The 19685-nt window shown below is 47.8% G+C and overlaps 1 protein-coding gene and 1 long non-coding RNA gene across 3 annotated transcripts in view; one reads left to right on the forward strand and one right to left on the reverse strand.

Annotated features, from left to right (window-relative positions):
• BCAR1 (BCAR1 scaffold protein, Cas family member) overlaps nucleotides 1-19685 on the forward strand; it is a 191343-nt gene that overhangs the window by 104782 nt on the left and 66876 nt on the right. The window lies entirely within an intron of this gene.
• On the reverse strand, nucleotides 1014-3120 carry LOC146775786 (uncharacterized). The gene is made up of 5 exons (XR_014972215.1): nucleotides 2834-3120; nucleotides 2277-2373; nucleotides 2052-2178; nucleotides 1856-1939; nucleotides 1014-1526 (listed from the first exon to the last, which is right to left on the reverse strand). It is a non-coding gene; the product is annotated as an uncharacterized LOC146775786 (long non-coding RNA).

Below are 19685 nucleotides of genomic sequence, written 5' to 3' on the forward strand. Positions count from 1 at the left end.
ACACTGCTCAAACAGGAGGTGCTCTCCCTCCTCCAAAAACACGCTATAGAGCAGGTCTCCGTCAATCAGCAAAATCTAGGGGTCTACTCTCTGTATTTCTTAATACCAAAGAAAGACGGGACCCTGAGGCCCATTCTGGACCTCCGGCCTCTAAATGCGTACATACATTCAGACCATTTCCACATGGTCACCCTACAACAAGTCCTCTGTCAGGGAGACTTTCTCACTACCTTGGATCTGAAAGACGCATACTTTCACATTCCAATACACCCTTCTCACAGGAAGTACCTCAGGTTCGTGGTGGACGGTCAGCATTACCAATTCACGGTTCTCCCCTTCGGGGTCACCACCGCACCACGGGTGTTTACCAAATGCCTAGCAGTTGTAGCAGCACACCTCAGGCGTCAACATATTCACGTCTTCCCTTACCTAGACGACTGGCTCATAAAAGCCGCGTCCTACAACCAATGTGTGCAACATACCAACAGCACCATTCAACTACTCCACCGGCTAGGCTTCACGGTGAACTACCAAAAGTCCCACCTCCTACCATCTCACACAAAGCAATATCTCGGGGCCACTATAGACACCTCCAAAGGTATTGCCTATCCAAACTCAGCCAGAATCGCAAGCATACAAGCTTTGCGCAAAACATTCCTTCCTCAACACTCTCTTCCAGCTAGAGTGTTTATGAAGCTCATAGGAATGATGGCGTCTTGCATTTTCATAGTGCCCCATGCAAGACTCCACATGCGTCCACTTCAAGAGTGCCTAGCACAACAGTGGAACCAGGCCCAGGGTCAGCTGACGGATCTGGTGTTGGTGGACGGCCGCTCAACAAAGAGGGGCCCCCAAATAGGCAAAAATAGAGGTAGAGACGATGGGGAAATAAATTCAAAACAAACAAAGGAGAACTCTACCCTATATATCAAAAAGGTACACAGTATCCAAAAATATTTAAAGATGCCAGCTAGAGACACAAGAAGAAAAGAAAAAAGCGAAAAAAGAACCAGTGATGATATATAAACATTTATTTCATTACTTTAAATGTATGTTACGGATAAATATAATACAATCACGGTTATTTAATAAAAAAATACAGGGAAACAAAACAGATCCAGATACAAAATAGCAAATATCAAAATACATAGACAGGTTCCCACTAAAAGGAAGCAAATTCAACTCATATACACCTTCAATCACACCCAATCACACACATACATCAAGATATAAATAAATGTGCCATAAATGCAACAACTGAATAAGTGGAAAAAAGAACCACGGGCCCAGCCCTCAGGGAGGTCTCCAAATAGATGATCAAGAACACAAGCAAGTACAGAAATTATAGATGGAGTATAAATTTCAAAGGGAGACGATGACTCTGAATATTGAATCCAGGCTTGACAATCAAGGGGGCGGGGCTCCTGGGAAAAACGCCGACGCGCGTTTCGGTGAAACCGCTCCGAAGAGCGGGGAACCACCTTCTTCAGGGCGAACAACACAACCACACAGATCAAGGACGGGACCTGGGATAGGAACAAAAATGACAATGTATATACATAGAAAGAATAGAAACATTCAAAATAAAAAACCTTCAAAACCTGTGGTTTTTCACACACAAAGATGTCCCTACTGCATCAATGAATTAATATATACAATATAACTGTTAACATCAGGAGATTAAGCGTGCGCACTAAAGACAGAGAATGGAAAAGGTGAAAAAAATTTTTTTTTTTAAAACATTGAAACCTAGGAGAATAACACAAATATATATACAAATAAACAGAGAAAAAACGCAACAGAGCATCCTCGGACCGATGCGTGAATAGACATATGATTAACACAAACAAGATACCTGAATTGATAGACGTGACAAAAATCCAGGAAGCGACTTTTTCAAAATAGATGATGATTGGGAAAGATTTCACCAAATTACAGGCTGGGCCAACAAATAAATAAAAACAAGAGAAAGAGGAAAGAAAAATTAAGCATAAGCATGATATAATGACATATTAACCACCTGGTAATAGGTGTATGCTGAATATATTTACCAGAAAGAAAGACAAATCCGGGAGAGTATGGTAGTGTCAGATAGTTCACTATCCCGAAATTAGAAAAAAATCAATGCGAGTAAGAAGTGCTGCAGCAAGAAGCCTGGTAATTTTCACTACGCCGCTACTACAGAACAAATAAATAAAAGGAAAAAAGAGGAAAGACAGGTTATAAAGTCATTAAAGAAAACACAGCTTCAAAAGGTCAATTCAAACCAAACTCACCTAAGTTCCAAAGACACAAAGATATTGCACGGAGTCAACCCAATTACACGATGGATGCGTGAAAATGGTAGCAAGCAGCCGAGAGTCAATAATAAACCTAAAAAGTAAGTAAATAGATACAGATCAGAATCAAGACAAAGAGAACCCTCATGTAACGCGTAATCGGCAAAGGGGAGAGATACCACGGTCATCAACAAGCCCTCGTATCGATACTTATACATAAGGGGCTTCGAGATGTTATCTGAGCATCTCGATGTTAACAGTGCGCGAAACCCAACGCAAAGGGGAGAGATTCCGCAGTCATCAACAAGCCCTCTTATCGATATTTATACATAAGGGGCTCCGAGATGTTATCTGAGCAGCTCAATGCTAACAGTGCGCGAAACCCAACGCAATATGCGGACGGCAAAGAAACACTAACGATTATGAAAAAGCCGTCGGAATAGTAGTTATAACATACTATCAACACAGGGACACCCCCATCATAAGAACGAACCACAGAGTCCCTGGATTCCAGGCGCCACGGGAGAGCAGCATGGAAAGGTTCACAAAAATACCTCAGTTAGTCGATCAGCGTTACGAGTAGATATAGCAACGTCTCTGACACGGCGTCCGGAACAAAACAGTCACGCACGAGTAAGGAACCGGAAAAGGTCAAACCATTTAAACTATCCAATTAGTGACGCATCTGAAGGAGGTGTGCTCAGTATGTCAATGGCCTCAACTTTTAAAGAGGTAGAAGTCACGTAAATCAAACGATGTAAAGATGCAAAGAGGAAATGGTCAAACGATTCAAACTGACCAATCAGTAACGTGTCAGAGGGAGATGTACTTCGAGGGACTGAGGCCTCAGCTATTAAAGGTGAAGGAATCACATAATTCAAAAAATTAAAAAAGTTGCAAAATCTCAAATGGGAACATATAAACAAAACGCGACCTATTAAGAGAAAGTAATGACAACACACAAAAAGTTAATATAAACCGGAAACAGACTAAAACAAAGATTAATCAATGGACAACAAAGAAAAAACACCAAGATATGCGGATAGAGCGACATATTGCACATGTCAATTTCAGAGTGAACAGTAATCGATCAAAAGGCCAGATATGATTACAGAAGCGCATTCTCCCAAGGGAGGGACTCGTTAAGTCCCCTATCTTTAGTGTTAAGGATAAAAATCCAAAAAACTTCACGCTTTTTGCGGATGCTGTCCGGATCATATCCTTTATGGGGACGTATTCTTTCGAGGACAGACCAACGTAGGTCGCTTTCAGAATGTTTTTTCTCCATCCAATGTGTCACAATGGGTGCAGTGCGTTTGAAGCATCTTATGTTAGATTTGTGTTCCCCTATTCGGACCCGAACCTCTCTGGAGGTTTCACCCACATAGGAGAGGAGACAAGGACACTGGATCACATATATGCAGTTAGATGTTCTGCAGTTGGTCATCTCCTTCAGGTCAGCGGTATAGCCATTAATGCATATAGAGGTGCCAATGATGGCATTAATGCAGGCATGGCAGGAGCCACATTTGTGGTTACCTTTAACAGGTGATGGACCATCAATGGATTTTTGTATCCAGGTGTTTCGGTCTGAGTCTTTAGCCCTGACTAACAGGTTTCTGAGGTTCTTGTTTTTGCGAAATGCAAAAATCGGTCTTGGAATAGGGGTAGTATGTTCACCCAAATTTAAAAGATGCCATTCTGAGTTAATGGCCTGCCTGACTTTGTTATTGAATGGGGAGTGTTTGGTAACACAGACGAGTTTATCGACCGTGCTTTGCGACTTAGGCTCAAACATAACATCGCGATTATAAAAACGCGCCCTTTTGGAGGCATTCCTCACCATTCTAGGTGGGTAGCCTCTACTGATGAATTTGAGCTTCATATAGAGCAGGTCTCCGTCAATCAGCAAAATCTAGGGGTCTACTCTCTGTATTTCTTAATACCAAAGAAAGACGGGACCCTGAGGCCCATTCTGGACCTCCGGCCTCTAAATGCGTACATACATTCAGACCATTTCCACATGGTCACCCTACAACAAGTCCTCTGTCAGGGAGACTTTCTCACTACCTTGGATCTGAAAGACGCATACTTTCACATTCCAATACACCCTTCTCACAGGAAGTACCTCAGGTTCGTGGTGGACGGTCAGCATTACCAATTCACGGTTCTCCCCTTCGGGGTCACCACCGCACCACGGGTGTTTACCAAATGCCTAGCAGTTGTAGCAGCACACCTCAGGCGTCAACATATTCACGTCTTCCCTTACCTAGACGACTGGCTCATAAAAGCCGCGTCCTACAACCAATGTGTGCAACATACCAACAGCACCATTCAACTACTCCACCGGCTAGGCTTCACGGTGAACTACCAAAAGTCCCACCTCCTACCATCTCACACAAAGCAATATCTCGGGGCCACTATAGACACCTCCAAAGGTATTGCCTATCCAAACTCAGCCAGAATCGCAAGCATACAAGCTTTGCGCAAAACATTCCTTCCTCAACACTCTCTTCCAGCTAGAGTGTTTATGAAGCTCATAGGAATGATGGCGTCTTGCATTTTCATAGTGCCCCATGCAAGACTCCACATGCGTCCACTTCAAGAGTGCCTAGCACAACAGTGGAACCAGGCCCAGGGTCAGCTGACGGATCTGGTGTTGGTGGACGGCCGCACCCATCACTCTCTGCAGTGGTGGAACACCACAAACCTTTCCAAAGGGCGGCCGTTCCTGGACCCGGTTCCTCAGGTGATTCTAACAGCGGACGCATCGCTCTCCGGCTGGGGAGCGCACCTCTTACACCTCACGATGCAAGGTCTATGGACGCCACAGCAAAAGTCGCTCCACATCAACCATCTGGAGCTCTTGGCGATCTTTCTAGCCCTAAAATCTTTTCAAAAACAGATTTCGGGCAAAGCAGTCCTCATTCGCACAGACAACATGACTGCAATGTATTATATCCAAAAACAGGGGGGGACACACCAGGGGCGGCTGGTGACATTTGAAAGTGGTGGGGCGTAAAACAATTGTCGTACTTCACTGTGGCGAGCGAGTCTGAACCACCAACGGGGGGTTCAGGGAACATTTTGAAAAAAGAGTGGGCAAATGGTTCCTTTTCAGGCAACTCCAATATGCACCAACCTCAAATGGGCCCAGAGCTCTAGACTCCAGGAACCCTACCAATTCTCAAGCCTAAACCCTACAAAACTAGCGTCAGTCTTTTCTATTTTCTGGCTTTGCTACTGTTCCAGAACTCTATATATGACGACTCCCCATTGCAACAGATTGAGACAAATGGGTGGTAACACAAAATAAAGAGGTGCACAAATCAACTCCAACATATAGTTACCACCTAGATGAAACAGGCGCTGCCTTCAACATGTGAGTAAAATTGAATTTGTTAAAGCAAACAGCCTTTTATCATTTGGAGGACGATAGGGGAGTAAAAATAATTATGTAAAACTAACACCTCTTTTTTACAGCGCTTAGGAGCAACAAAACAGTTACATGAAGCACTCTACTTGTTATTATAAATCTATTGAGCAAATTAATGATGCCTCTAAGAGATACACAAACGTCACTCTAAAGTCTTCATAGAACGTGGAATCCTCCCTTGACTTCCACCACCCACCTGTTGCCAATAGCCAATTCTGTAAACTTGCATAGCCATGGTCCGAACCCCAAAAGAGATTACCACGTGGGAAGCTGATTCAAGGCTTTTGGGACCAGAAACAGCGGCCATTTCAAACGCTTTCATAAACTGCTGATAGCTTGAAAGCGGCATACCTCCGGATTAAGTTGTGCAAAAAACAATAAATGTACAGAAACATTCATCACCATCATGCGCAGCGTTCTGTAAGATCGTTCTTGAATGCCAGAGCCAGTATTTCATATAAGTGTTAGGCTAGTGAGAGGCTGCCAGTCAGGTCTTGCGTCTCTAAACTGGAAGTCTGCCTCACAGGCAGTCTCCCTTCAGACACTGTCCAAACCGGCCAGTTAGCCTCAATTGCGCACATTACGTGCTGCATCCTGCCAACTTGGTGCCTTCACCCCCAACACTAATCCCAGGTCCGTTCAGAAGGCACCCGGCTCCTGGCACCGGATCTCAACAAGCCCCATCACAGATGGAAAGCGGGTCTTCCGGTCCAGTTCCTTGCACTGCATTCTGGTACTTGCAGTATTGGGTTTGTAGCAGGGCGAACAGATCAAGTAGTACTGACAGCACTCGCATTTCCTAGGTCCATGTGAGTAGCCCATCCAGGCCAGATTTGTTTCTTTGCATTGTGGGATTTGCAGTCCCAGTATAATGGGGTAAAGAGCACTACAAACACCAGAATAAAAATATCAAACCCCAAACTCATGGTACTGGGAACCTCGAGAGGTCTGCAACGCAAACATACTAAACGTAACTGATTAAATCATTTTGAACCGCCTGCAGCTCAAATTAAAAATATCTACAGGGATCTAGCGTTAGTTACCATGTGAATCAACAGGAGTCTAAGCTCAGTAAATAAACACAGGTGCCTCTGCTAGATGCGGCAAGGCTTACCACAACCAGTGCATTTGAATACATCTGCACTTACTGGAGGTGATTTCACCGCCAGCTCATCTCCCTCGTTCAGCTGTGCACAAACACTCAGCGCCGTTACTAGCAGGCATGTGACTGCTGCGATGACATTCACAGCAACTCTGCCTTAAACTAGCGACTTTTGAGTAGATCTCTTAAAGACAAGCAGCCCAGTTCCAGCTTTACTGCAAGGAAGGAAGGGATTATTTATCCGGCTGCCTGACAACCAGTTGATGATCGCTGCTCTTTCGGCGGCCTGCTAAATAGCGCAAAACGTCAGTCAGTATCGGTCACTTTATTATACAGTATTGTATTTATATAGCGCGCGGACATTGTTAGAGATCAGCTAGCTTCACAAACTGGCAAATTGTTATCATGTGTGGACCTTCAGCTTGTCCTAGCTCTTGTTTTTTACCTCATGATGCATTCTGGTACTTGTAGTTTCTTGTTTAACATCGTAAGTACCAGCCCGAAAATCACAGCATGCAAAGTGCTATTGGCTAAAAAGAAAAGCCAGGACTGTGCAGTGGCGTCACCCACGTAGTGCGCCGAGGTCTTGCCCCTAAAACACTTTGTTCCTCGATGCCAGGATTCTATGCTGATGTTGGACGCAGTAATTTCAGAATGGCTTTCCGGCTTTTTGTTTTTTCTAAATTTGTCCTAGGACTCCTACCACATCACTCTGTAGAAGAACGAAGCTTGGCTTGCTGTTACAAAAAAAATTAACATCTGTTTGAAAAGTAAAGAATTTTTCATTAACATGATTTTACCGAAGTGTGCCAGCAGAGACAGCAGAGTTGAGACACAATCTGTGCAATGGGTCGGGCGTGGGGAGAGGATGGGTGAAGATGAAGTCTCACTCAATCTGTACACTAGTCCTGATCACCTTGTACTATTTCATCAGTTTAAATATAACATTTGTGGTTGGGCACAGGCGAAAGCAGAACAAAATCACCCCTTTGGCAGAGAAAGGTGCACATTTAATTATGTCAAGGCAATATAAAAAAAACGTTTTACCAATGTGCCTGCAGCTTGCGCACAGCAAACATTTAAAAAAACGCAAACCAAAAATGCCTGTACAAATATTGCTAACTTCTTCAAAGGATGCGGGTGAACAGACCTAAGCAAAGAAAGGCTGGGCCCTCTGTGACATGCGACTCGCAGACTTCACACGCATCCGTTTCTTTACTTTAACCATCCAGCACTAACCACTGTTCGACTTATAACTACTAGGGAGTTCAGAAAAAGGGAAAAAGCTTACCTGCACATGTGTCGTGTCGTGTCGTTTGAAACCACGGCTGCAGGCGCCTTTTTCCAGCAACAGAAATACACCCCTCCCGGAAATAGGAGCTGCCTGCCTGCCAAACTGAAACTAAATGGATAGCCACTCCCGTTACCCAATGAGAAAGCCTCATTTACGGAGGCAAAAGGAGTGCTGTAATTGATACCACCCCCTGCACTCAGTGCATTGTGAGCCAGCCCTGCCCCTTCCCATTACTCTGAATGGCGCTCCACTGACCGCGCCCTGGGCCAATTCATTATCGCCCCGTTTGAAACCTATTTACTGCTGCTTTTTTCAGCCACTCCCACAAGGCTGATGTCACCCGCCTCCTCGCTCCTCACTTGTGCCTCGAGGGCGAGGAATAATTCTCGCCCAGCTTTTGCACATGCGCAGGAAGACTCCGGGACAAAGAAGTTAAAGTAAGTAAATTTATATTTATTTTACATAGTTTAACTTAAAGTTTCACGGGGGAGCACCAAGCAGTGAGCACTTCTTTAAACTGCTCCACTGTGACTGGTGTTCATTCAATTTCTATTAGTTTTCTACGATGCTACGATGCTGCAGTGCTAGGTGATGCTACGATGCTGCTAGGTGGGGCAACGCCCCCTACGCCCCTTAACACCAGCCGCCACTGGGACACACTCTCCCCAGCTCTCCCGCTTAGCCCAGAGCATATGGAGATGGGCAATTCCCCAAAACATCTTTCTCCTGGCACAGCACGTTCCAGGCGTACAAAACACCATGGCAGATCTACTCAGCAGACAAACGCAACAACTACACGAATGGGAACTGCATCCACAAGTTCTTCACCCATTCTTCCAAAAGTGGGGGCATCCTCAGATAGACCTCTTCGCCACCCACGAAAACAAAAAATGCCCAAGCTTCGCCGCCAGATACCCACACCCATTGTCCAAAGGCAATGCGATATGGATGAACTGGTCAGGCAGATTTGCATACGCCTTTCCACCTCTCCCACTAATTCCGTTAGTGGTAAGGAAGCTACAGCAGCACTCCCTCACACTCATTCTGGTAGCCCCAACATGGGCCAGGCAGCCGTGGTACACCACACTACTACAGCTATCGGTGGTACCACATCAAAAACTGCACCTGTCCCCATGCCTCCTAACCCAGAACCATGGAGAAATCAGGCACCCGGACCCAGCTCAGCTCAACCTTGCGATCTGGCTCCTGAAATCTTAGAATTTGGATACCTTAACCTTCCCCCTGATTGCATGAACATTATCATGGAAGCCAGACGTCCTACCACTAGAGCATGCTATGCCGCAAAGTGGAAAAGATTTGTAATTTACTGCCGTAACAATACAATCAACCCTTTAGATGCATCCATACAGCACATCATATGCTATCTGCTCCATCTTCACAGGTGTAACCTGGCATATTCATCCATACGCCTACACCTAGCAGCGATTGCTGCTTATCTACAAAACAGACAGCATTTATCACTGTTCAGCGTGCCCGCTATTAAAGCCTTTATGGAAGGCCTTAAACGAGTAATTCCTCCCAGGGCACCACCTTCCCCTGTGTGGAATCTAAATGTAGTTCTTACACGGCTAATGGGTCCACCCTTCGAACCAATGCATAAATGTGAGCTACAGTTCCTCACCTGGAAAACAGCTTTCCTCGTAGCTATCACTTCCCTTAGAAGGGTTGGTGAAATACAAGCGTTCACTATACAGGAACCCTTCCTACAAATACATCACAGCAAGGTCATACTTCGTACAAATCCGAAGTTTCTGCCCAAGGTCATTTCCCCCTTCCATCTCAATCAATCGGTGTAATTACCTGTCTTTTTCTCGCAACCTCAATCTGTTGCGGAAAGGGCCTTACACACACTTGATGTTAAGAGGGCTTTGCTGTACTATATACAAAGAACGCAACCTTTCAGGAAGACTAAACAATTGTTCGTTTCCTTCTCTCCACCACATAAAGGCAACCCCATCTCTAAATCAGGGATAGCTAGGTGGATTGTAAAGTGCATACAAATTTGCTATCAAAAGGCAAAAAGAACATTATCTGTTCCACCTAAAGCCCACTCTACTAGAAAGTTAGGGGCTTCTATGGCTTTTCTAGGGAACATACCCTTAGATGACATCTGCAAAGCAGCCACATGGTCAACACCACACACCTTCACAAAACATTACTGTGTAGATGTGCATTCCAAGCAGCAAGCTAGTGTGGGCCAGGCTGTACTAAAGACACTTTTTCAAACTGCTGCAACGGATACCGGTGGTCGCCGCTAAGGTTGGGTACTGCTATATAATCTATGCTAAGTGTACAATCTGCAGCTCATATGCCTCGAACGGAATATGCTACTTACCAGTATGCATCTGTTCTTGGCATGTAGAGCTGCAGAGTTGTACACGCCCACCCGCCTCCCCGGCTACCTGTATCCGTTCCAGTCTATCTTATTTAGATACAACACACATGGGTTTCTCACTGTTATTACTACGCTCCATCATTTCCCTGTTGGCGAAAAACAATCTGAGGATGGAGCCGAAGCCCATGCGCAGTACGGACCGAAGGAGGAGTCACCGAACTCGTGACTTCCAAAGACTGTCCAAAGAACAAAAACAAACTGCAAACATCCGGGCCCAACACCAGATGGCGATCTATGCTAAGTGTACAACTCTGCAGCTCTACATGCCAAGAACAGATGCATACTGGTAAGTAGCATATTCCTTTTAGAAGAAGGTGTTGTGTGCAGATTTAGATTCCATATATAGGTTTCCCGATTTATGCCCTTATATAGGTACAATTCACATTGCCCTTATTTGGACATAGAAATCCGGCCCTTCTTTAGACATTGTCCGTACAAACCAAATACAGGCATGGCCTCCTACATCCGTCCATCCACGTCCCAACGAATTCTTGGAAAACCAGACCCTTAAACCTTTAGGAATTTCCCTCCGCTTGAATATTGATTTCTCCAAGAACTCATTAAGTATGCATGAACATCTATTCCTTAGGGGTTCATTCATGACGTTCCTCTGCCCAACTTTTACGTTAATACTGGCATTCTTAGACACCTTCAAGGTATAAATATACCAGCACTTGCCCTGGCAAATTGGAGTTCCCGGAGGATTCGATACAACCCAGCCTGTGCGGTTTGCCACGGCAAGTTCGGAAGGAGATCGAGTTCCAGCCTGATGCACTGACCTGACGCTGCCATCCTCCTCGCAGAGAATACAGCTCCAGTGATCTCTGACTTCCCTTGCGGGGGGTTAGACTATCGAGTCTAGAAAAGAGATTCCAGCCGCTCTCATTCTAAGGTATGGAGTGGACTAGAACTTAGAGAAACTTTTGGCAACTCTTGGCTAAACTAAAATATAGCTAGCTATACTTTAGAAATGGCACATACTTCAAACCTCGTACTGCACTTAGGTTAGGTACACTGGGGTAGAACAATTTAGAAGCATCAGATGAGTATCACATTTTAGCTTATGTTATTTATGTATGTATTTTGATGTCATAGCTACAAACCATGCTATTGCAGTATTATTTTATCTTACTGCTAACCTCGTACATATTGTACTTCGCAGTCTGTCTTACGATTGTAGAAATTCATATCTCTAGCATGAGAAATAAGACTGTTCAATAAACCCTTTTATTAAAACGCCCGTCTCTCTATTTCTGTGCAACTCTGTAGAAACGAAACATGCACGATTGAGTGAAACTGTTATCTATTGTTTCCACGATTCTGAGACTGTTCCGATTCTAAAAGGAAAAAAAGTTGTCATGTTTATGTGGTTGTCAGAGACTAATCCCTTCTTGTATATTCGAGAAGTTTCTTGTGACCTCTGAGTTAGCTGGCACACACAAGTAATTAAGTTTAATATACTCGATAGAGACATACTGACCTTAGTCCTACGCTCGGTCCACTAGGTAGACCAGGAGTAACATGGCCGATTTTAGCCAGATACACATCTCATCCTGACATTGAAGAAATGTCAGATGTAGAATTACTTGCTCAACTAAAGGAGCTAATCAAAATTTATAGACCATTGGTTCAATAGCTCATGCAGACTTTCACAGTCCAACCACCATTAACCATTCAAAATCCAACCCCTCATCAGGGGAATACACTAAAAATCACTCCACAGACTTTACACGCAGTCATGGGTAAAATGCCCACAAAACGTGAACATGTTCCATTCTGGATAGCTCAAAAAATTACTCAAATCGAAGCAGTACTTCCTAATACTAGCCCTTATGAGAAACGTAGAATTCTAACAATTTGTTTACCAATGGGGATCACACCACACTGGAAGACTGCACCTCTTGGGGCACAGTCTTTGCTGCAATCTACACAAAAACACATGGTGTTCTGTCTATGGTGGTAATACCGGACGTCCTGAAACAGATTCAAAATGAATATGGGGCAGAGCCTGCTCTGAATTTAGGTATGAAGTTACTTAAAAATTTCGACCAGGTCTCAACAATAATATCTAATATTAAAGGAGAAGCAGCATCCGTGGCAATCCGCCAGAAACTAAGGGAATTTGAAGTAACAGAACAACCTCAAGAACTAGCTAGAATAATTGAAAAATCCTATGAGGAATTAGGCAGAGACAGTCTGGGAGGAAATCAGTAAAACCACAACTGTCTGAAAGTCCTGATAAGGTCTTTCCTAAAAACACTCCTACCTCTTCTAAAAAGAAGTGGAAAAATGACAAACAGAATTCCAAAGAGAAGCGTTCTCAATCCCGAGGCAGGTGTCCTCCACAGAAGGAGCCCTCTGAAAGGAGGTACAACCTCCGGAATAGGGATAATTTGAGAAAACCTGACAGATATCAAGATGATACACGTCCCTCTCGTACCTTTCAGATATCGTCACAGACATCCGAAAGAAGAGGACGGTCAGAAAACAAGGAAGAACGCGTGAAGTCCACAGACGATCAACACGTTCAGAAAAATAAAGCAAAACCTCAATTCTCCAAGAAAAAGGTAGCAGGTCTGAAGATCAGACATGCCGAGAATACTGAGAACCCAACTCGAGAACGGAGAATGGGCCCAGACCATGCTGGACAGTGCAGCTGAAGTTACAATAGCTCGCCAGAACCTGAAGGGACTTCTGGAGACATTCCACTTGAATGAAGACATATAAGTTGAGACTGTAGACACCAGGGTTAGTTCTCCACATAGGTCATATGAAATAACACTCCGGATGGAGGGAGACATACCAAGAAAAGTGAAAGCACTCTTTTGGGAGCATCTTTCAAAGGTTTATGATATACTTCTAGCAGAACAGGACTGGCCACCAGAGTTTGTCAGGGAGTGCCTACATGGCGAGGGCATCATTATGCCTGACTTCTCCAACCATGTTCCAGTTCATTTAAAATATTCATTAGCCAGGAAATGGGCAGTAGTCCAAGCCCCAGGACTGTTTAAAAATCATGTAGGATGGGATGAGGACTCAAAGGCAGTACCCAGTTAAGCAAGAAGCTAAAAAACAGGTCAGGGAGATTTTAGATCAACTTGAATACCAGGGGGTGAGTGAAACATGCACCTCATCAATAAACAATCCTTTGTTTTCTATCTCCAAACCAGACAATACATATCGTCTAGTTTTGGATTACAGACACTTAAGTTCTTGTTGCAAAACATTTGCAGTGCAAAATGCTCATGGTACAGCATTAATTAATAACATTGTGCGTAAAAAATATAAACCCACATTAGACATTTCAAATGGTTTCTTTTGTCAAAATATTGCACCAGAAAGCAGATATTTGATCGGTTTCTCAATAATGGGGGCCCAGCGTCCATTTTGTCGACTGCCCCAGGGATTCACAAACAGCCCGGGGTTATTCTCGGCAGGGGTAACAGAGTTACTACAAACTTATGAAGACGAGGCATTGTCATATGTCGCTGATATATTCCGCGCGGCCCCCCTCCTGGAGCCTGTGATGGCCCTGGGGACTGCCACCCCCCAGGGCCGGCTTCTGCAGTGTCCCGGGGTGTCCACCCCCGGGACACTGCTGTTTGCTATGGCAGGGCGGGAGCCTCGTGGCTCCCGCCCTGCCGTAGCAAACTGTGGTTTGGGTTTTGGAAGAGAGAGCAGGAAACCTGATCTATCTTCCAAAATCCAAACCACATCGCTTTTCCACACGGGGAGCTGCATGTCAGCAGCTCCCCATGTGGAAAAGCAATGCCGGCTCCTGCAGGACGTGTGGAGCCGGCAGGGACCGTGGCGGAATTGGGGCTCCCCCCCACGGTCCCCGAGGGGCCAGGCCCCGGGGGATGGGGTCCCCGGGGCCAGAAGTAGCCTGAGGACGGGGGGTCATGCAGCCCCCTTCCAAATACATTTATTAAAAAAAAACACTGGCCATGCCCCGGGGGATGGGGTCCACGGGGCCAAAAATGGCCTCGGGAGGCACTCCATTTAAAAAAAATAAAAATAAAATAATGCACAGCTCTGTGGCGCTTACTGGAGGTACCTGGTGGGCTAGTTGGACCCCAGGGACCCTCAGGATTCAAGGAGACTTAATCCCCCAACTGAAAACGTTCCACGGGGTGTGTTTACACAGTGGTGAAGGGAGGGGGCGGGGCCTGAGGGGACGTGTGCAAACACGCCCTATGGCGTGTTTTAAGTTGGGGAATTAATTCTCCTTCAATCCTGAGGGGCCCTGGGGGCCAACTAGCCCACCAGGTACCTCCAGTAAGTGCCACAGGTCTGTGTTGCAGAGAGGTGGCCCAGGCCACGCCCCTTTTTACACCTCTCTGCAACACAGCACTGTGGCGCTTACTGGAGGTACTTGGAGGGCTAGTTGGACCCCAGGGACCCTCAGGATTCAAGGTGACTTAATCCCCCAACTTATTACGCGCCAGGGGGCGTGTTTGCAGAGTGGTGAAGAAAGGGAGCATGGCCTTTGTCTACCTCTTACCAGTCCCACTGCGTGGGGCTTACTTGAGGTAAAAGGTAGGCTAGTTGGCCCCTAAAGGACCCCCAGCAGTGAAGGGGACTTCAATCCCCATCCAAGAGCGTGCCAGGGAGTGCGTTTGTAGAGTGGTGGGCAAAGTGGGCATGGCCTGATACGAGTACTTAACAATGCTGCTGTGTGGGACTGACTGGAGGTAATAGTTTGGGAAGTTGGCCCGCAAGGATGTCCTTGGGGGCCAACTACCCCTCTTGTTACCTACAGTAAGTCCCACACAGTGGGTTTGCTAAGACTTCTTCAGAGGCCATGGCCCCTTTTCTCTACCACTCTGCAAACGTGCCTCATGGCAGACTACTGGATGGGGAATGAAGTCCAATTTAGTCCCGAGGGACTTTGGGGGCCAAGAATCCCTCCTGGTACCTCCTGCAAGTCCTACGCAGTGGAATTCCTGAGCGTTGGTTGGACGCCCAGCACCCTTTCTCCACCACTCTGCAAACGTGACTACTAGTTAAAGTAGCATATGTCTGCTCCTCTGACTTAAAGGTAATATCTGAAAGAAACACGTTAGTTAGATTCCTCACCTTAGAATATCCCCAGGCGTCAGGCTGGATCCGGAAAGATTTTTGTAGCAATACCCCTTGCCCGTCGCTAGGCGTCGTCTGCGGCTCCGCGTCCATCGTTGGCGTCGTGCGCCGGAATGACGTCGTCGGAGTACTTAGACTCGACTCTGTTGCCGGTAGGATGCCTGGATTTAAAGCCTGTGACGCCTGTCATCGACTGATGTCGGTGACGGACCGCCATCGCCGGTGCCTTTACTGCCTGGGGGCCGACCACGACGCGGAGTCGTGCCCCGATTGTCAGGCCTTGACCTCGAAGGCTAGGCGGGAGCGGTCCCGTAAGCTTCTCGAGCTTCGGCACTCTGCTCCGCGCCGCTCACGGTCCCAGTCCAGGAGGAGGTCCAAGGACCGGTCGCGGAGCCGCAGTCGCCATCATCGCTCGTCGGGCTCGAAATCTTCGGGTAAGTCGAAGCGATCAAAGAAGTCCAAGAGGCGACACCGCTCTTCGGACTCCCCTCGCCGGTCGCGCGACTCGGCCGAGGGTCAGGGTGGTCCCACCCCCGCGGGTCCGTTGGAGCCACAGGAGCCGCATCCGTCTCCATACCCGCCGGTCCCTGGGACTGACGCGACTCCAGCGGAGGTCAGTGCCTTCCTCTCGGCCATGAGGGGCCTTGCTCCGCCGTCGACGCCTGCCGGCGTGCCTTCGGGCCCCACGGGCTTGACTGGGCGACCTCGCGTGCTGGCGTCTCCGGTCCCGACGCTGCAGGTCCCCGAGGGATCCAGGCCTGGATCTCTGTCGGCGCCGGTCGACCTCACGACGCCTCCTCCGCCGGCGCCGACACCGGCTCCGCCTCCGGCGCCGTCTCCGGACGCCGCCGTTTGCCGGTTTAGCCCCTGTCCGGACCCGACGCTGGCACGGTGCCGCACCGGACGCCGATGGATGAGCGTTTCATCTACCATCCGGCTCCGATCGTTCCTCCTGTTTATCAGGAATCAGATGATGGGGGCGACTGGGAGGGTTCTGAGGACCCTATGGCCCTCCAGGGTCAACTTTCACAGGACTGGGCAGACGAACTGGGGGATGCCAGTGGTCTGGACACTTCACCGGACGCTAGTTTCATCTCTCCTCCAACTGTGGCTTCGGAGGAAGGTGCAGCTTTTTCAGTGATTCTGCGCAAGGCGGCCGAAGCCCTGGGGCTCGAGTTGCCTGCTGTGGCCGTGAGGACTAATATCCTCACAGAGGTGCTTCAACCTGTCAGCAAGCTCCACAGAGCCTCTGCTGCAGTTCAATGAGGCCCTCATCGACGTTCTGCGGGGCACTTGGTCCAAGCCCTCCACAGTTCCTTCTGTGGATCGGAACGTGGCCCGGCGCCACCGCCCTGCTCCGGGCGACCCCAGTTTCCTGTCCAATACCCCACCCCCGAGAGCCTGGTTATCCAGGCCTCCACTTCCTAATCCTCCTTCCCGTCCGCTCCTCCGGATCGGGAATCCAAGAGGCTGGAACAGTTCGGAAAGAAACTGTTCTCTTCCCTGAGTTTGGGACTGCGGTCTTTGAACACCGCTTGCCTCTTGGACCGTTTCTCCCACTCTCTGTGGGATGCGGTGGAGGACGTGCTGCCACTGTGTCCGGAGAAGTCCCGGACACGTCTCTCCCAGGCACTTGCTGACGGGCGAGATGCAGCGCGACATGCCATACGGTGTGGACTTGACACCACGCTGGGTAGGGCGATTTCCACCACGGTGGCGCTCCGGCGCCACGCCTGGCTAAGGTCCACGTCTTTTTCGGGGGATGTCCAGAGTACCCTCATGGATATGCCCTTTGATGGCGCTCGCCTTTTTGGTGAGAAGGCGGATAGTGCGCTGGCTTGTTTTTAAGGACTCCCGGGCTACGGCCACGTCCTTGGGTCTCTCAGCCCCACAGCCGCACACGTCCGCCTTTCGCCCCTTTCGTGGCCAAGGAAGGGGCGCCTCCTCACGTCCGCCTAGCCACCGGCCGCAGAACCAACCTGCACGTGGGTTCCGCCGTGGCGGTTTTCGAGGACAACGCGGTCAGTCCACATCCACCCCGGCAGCATCCGCCTCAAAGCCCTCCTAGTCCGAGCTTTCAGGCCCATTCCACGCCAGTGGGCGGCAGAGTTCGCCGTCACCTGCTCCACTGGCGCTCCATCACTTCGGACAGGTGGGTGCTGCAAATCGTCCGAAGGGGCTACTCCCTCCCCTTCGAGACAACCCCTCCAGCCATGCCACCGCAGTGCCACCGTATATCGGAGGATCACTTGAATCTTCTGCGGGAGGAAGTTACGGCCCTCTTGGCCAAAGAGGCCGTCGAGCGCGTTCCTGGTCCAGAAGTAGGCCGTGGTTGCTATTCCCACTACTTTCTGGTTCCCAAGAAGGGCAAAGGGGGCCTACGCCCTATCTTGGACCTCAGGAGTGTCAACACCTTCCTCCGGAAGGAACGGTTCAAGATGCTAACTTTAGCTCAGGTTCTGGCTGCCCTCGACCCTGGAGACTGGATGGTAGTGTTGGACTTGCAGGACGCCTATTTTCACATCCCCGTCCTGCTGGCCCACTTGCGTTACCTGTGGTTCACGGTGGGTCAGGAGCACTTTCAGTTCACCGTGCTCCCCTTCGGCCTCACCAGTGCCCCTCGGGTATTCACGAAAGTGATGGCGGTGGTCGCAGCTCATCTGCGCAGATCGGGGGTTCCAGTCTTCCCCCTATCTCGACGACTGGCTGTTGAAGGCGGGCTCGCCCCAGCAAGTCGTCTCCCACCTCCAGACTACGGCCGACCTCCTGCATTTGCTGGGGTTCTCCATCAACGTGCCAAAGTCACACCTGAGTCCCTCCCAGAAGCTCCTCTTCATCGGAGCGGTCCTCGATTCGGCGCAGTTCCGGGCTTATCCTCCGGAACAGCGGGTCCGGGATATTCAGGCTCTGATTCCCATCTTTCGGCCTCTATCCTGAGTTTCGGTCAGGTTGGTGCTGCGGCTTCTGGGGCTGATGGCCTCCTGCATCCTGTTGGTGCATTACGTCAGGTGGCGAATGCGGGCTCTGCAGTGGGACCTGAAGTTTCAGTGGGCCCAGCATCAAAGCAACCTGTCCGACCATGTCTTGATCTCGGATGGCACTGCGAAACAGTTGCAGTGGTGGCTCACGGACCGCGATTGGGTCAGCGGCAGATGCCTCTCCCTACCCCAACCGGAGCACGTAGTAGTGACGGACGCGTCTCTCCTGGGATGGGGGGGCCACATGGGAGAGGCGGAGATCAGAGGACTCTGGTCTCCGGCGGAGGCTCAACTCCATATCAACCTTTTGGAGCTGAGAGTGATCCGGCTTGCACTGAAAGCCTTCCTGACCATGTCATGAATGATGTAATATGTGATGTCATCAGCAGTGCATTGCGGGGGCGCGAGTTATAGTTAGCTGAACTAACTATAACGGAGGAATTTCTATGGTTTTGTACGAGTGAAATGTCCAACTAACTAGAACGCCCCTGAAACCTATGGTTTTTTCTGTGAATTTCTAAGGTTTTTCAAATGCTAATTTCTAACTATAACGTGCCTGAAACCTATGGTTTTTTCAGTGAATATATATATATATATATATATATGTGTGTTCATTGAAAAATGCAAAGGTTAAAGTGCCGTTCTAGTTAGGAAATCTAATAATATCTCACTTAAATTTTTTTTTTTTAAATTAGAAACTCGCTGAAAGAACAAAGGTTAAAGTTATGTTATAGTTAAGAAACAATGTCAGTGAAAACGAAACGTTTTAAACTAAAAAACAAAACAGAAATTCACTGGTTATAGTTACCTCAAGTAACTGTAACTTGTGCCCTAAAGTAACTATAACTTGAACCCTTGCCATGGACTGCCAAGTTCCTCCCGTACTACATCACTCGTGTATGATTGCACATGTTTTTTCAGTGAATATATATACACTGAAAAAACACAAAGGGTAAAGTGATGCTATGGTTAGGTATAATTTGAAAACAATAAAACTCTTAAATTCACCAGTTGTAGTTTTCTGTAGTAACTACAACTCATGCCCTACGGGTAACTATAACTTGCACCCTCATCATGCATAGATTGTGATCAATAATT

The sequence above is a fragment of the Triturus cristatus genome, chromosome 12, assembly GCF_964204655.1.
Source record: "Triturus cristatus chromosome 12, aTriCri1.1, whole genome shotgun sequence".
NCBI classification, from domain to species: domain Eukaryota; kingdom Metazoa; phylum Chordata; class Amphibia; order Caudata; family Salamandridae; genus Triturus; species Triturus cristatus.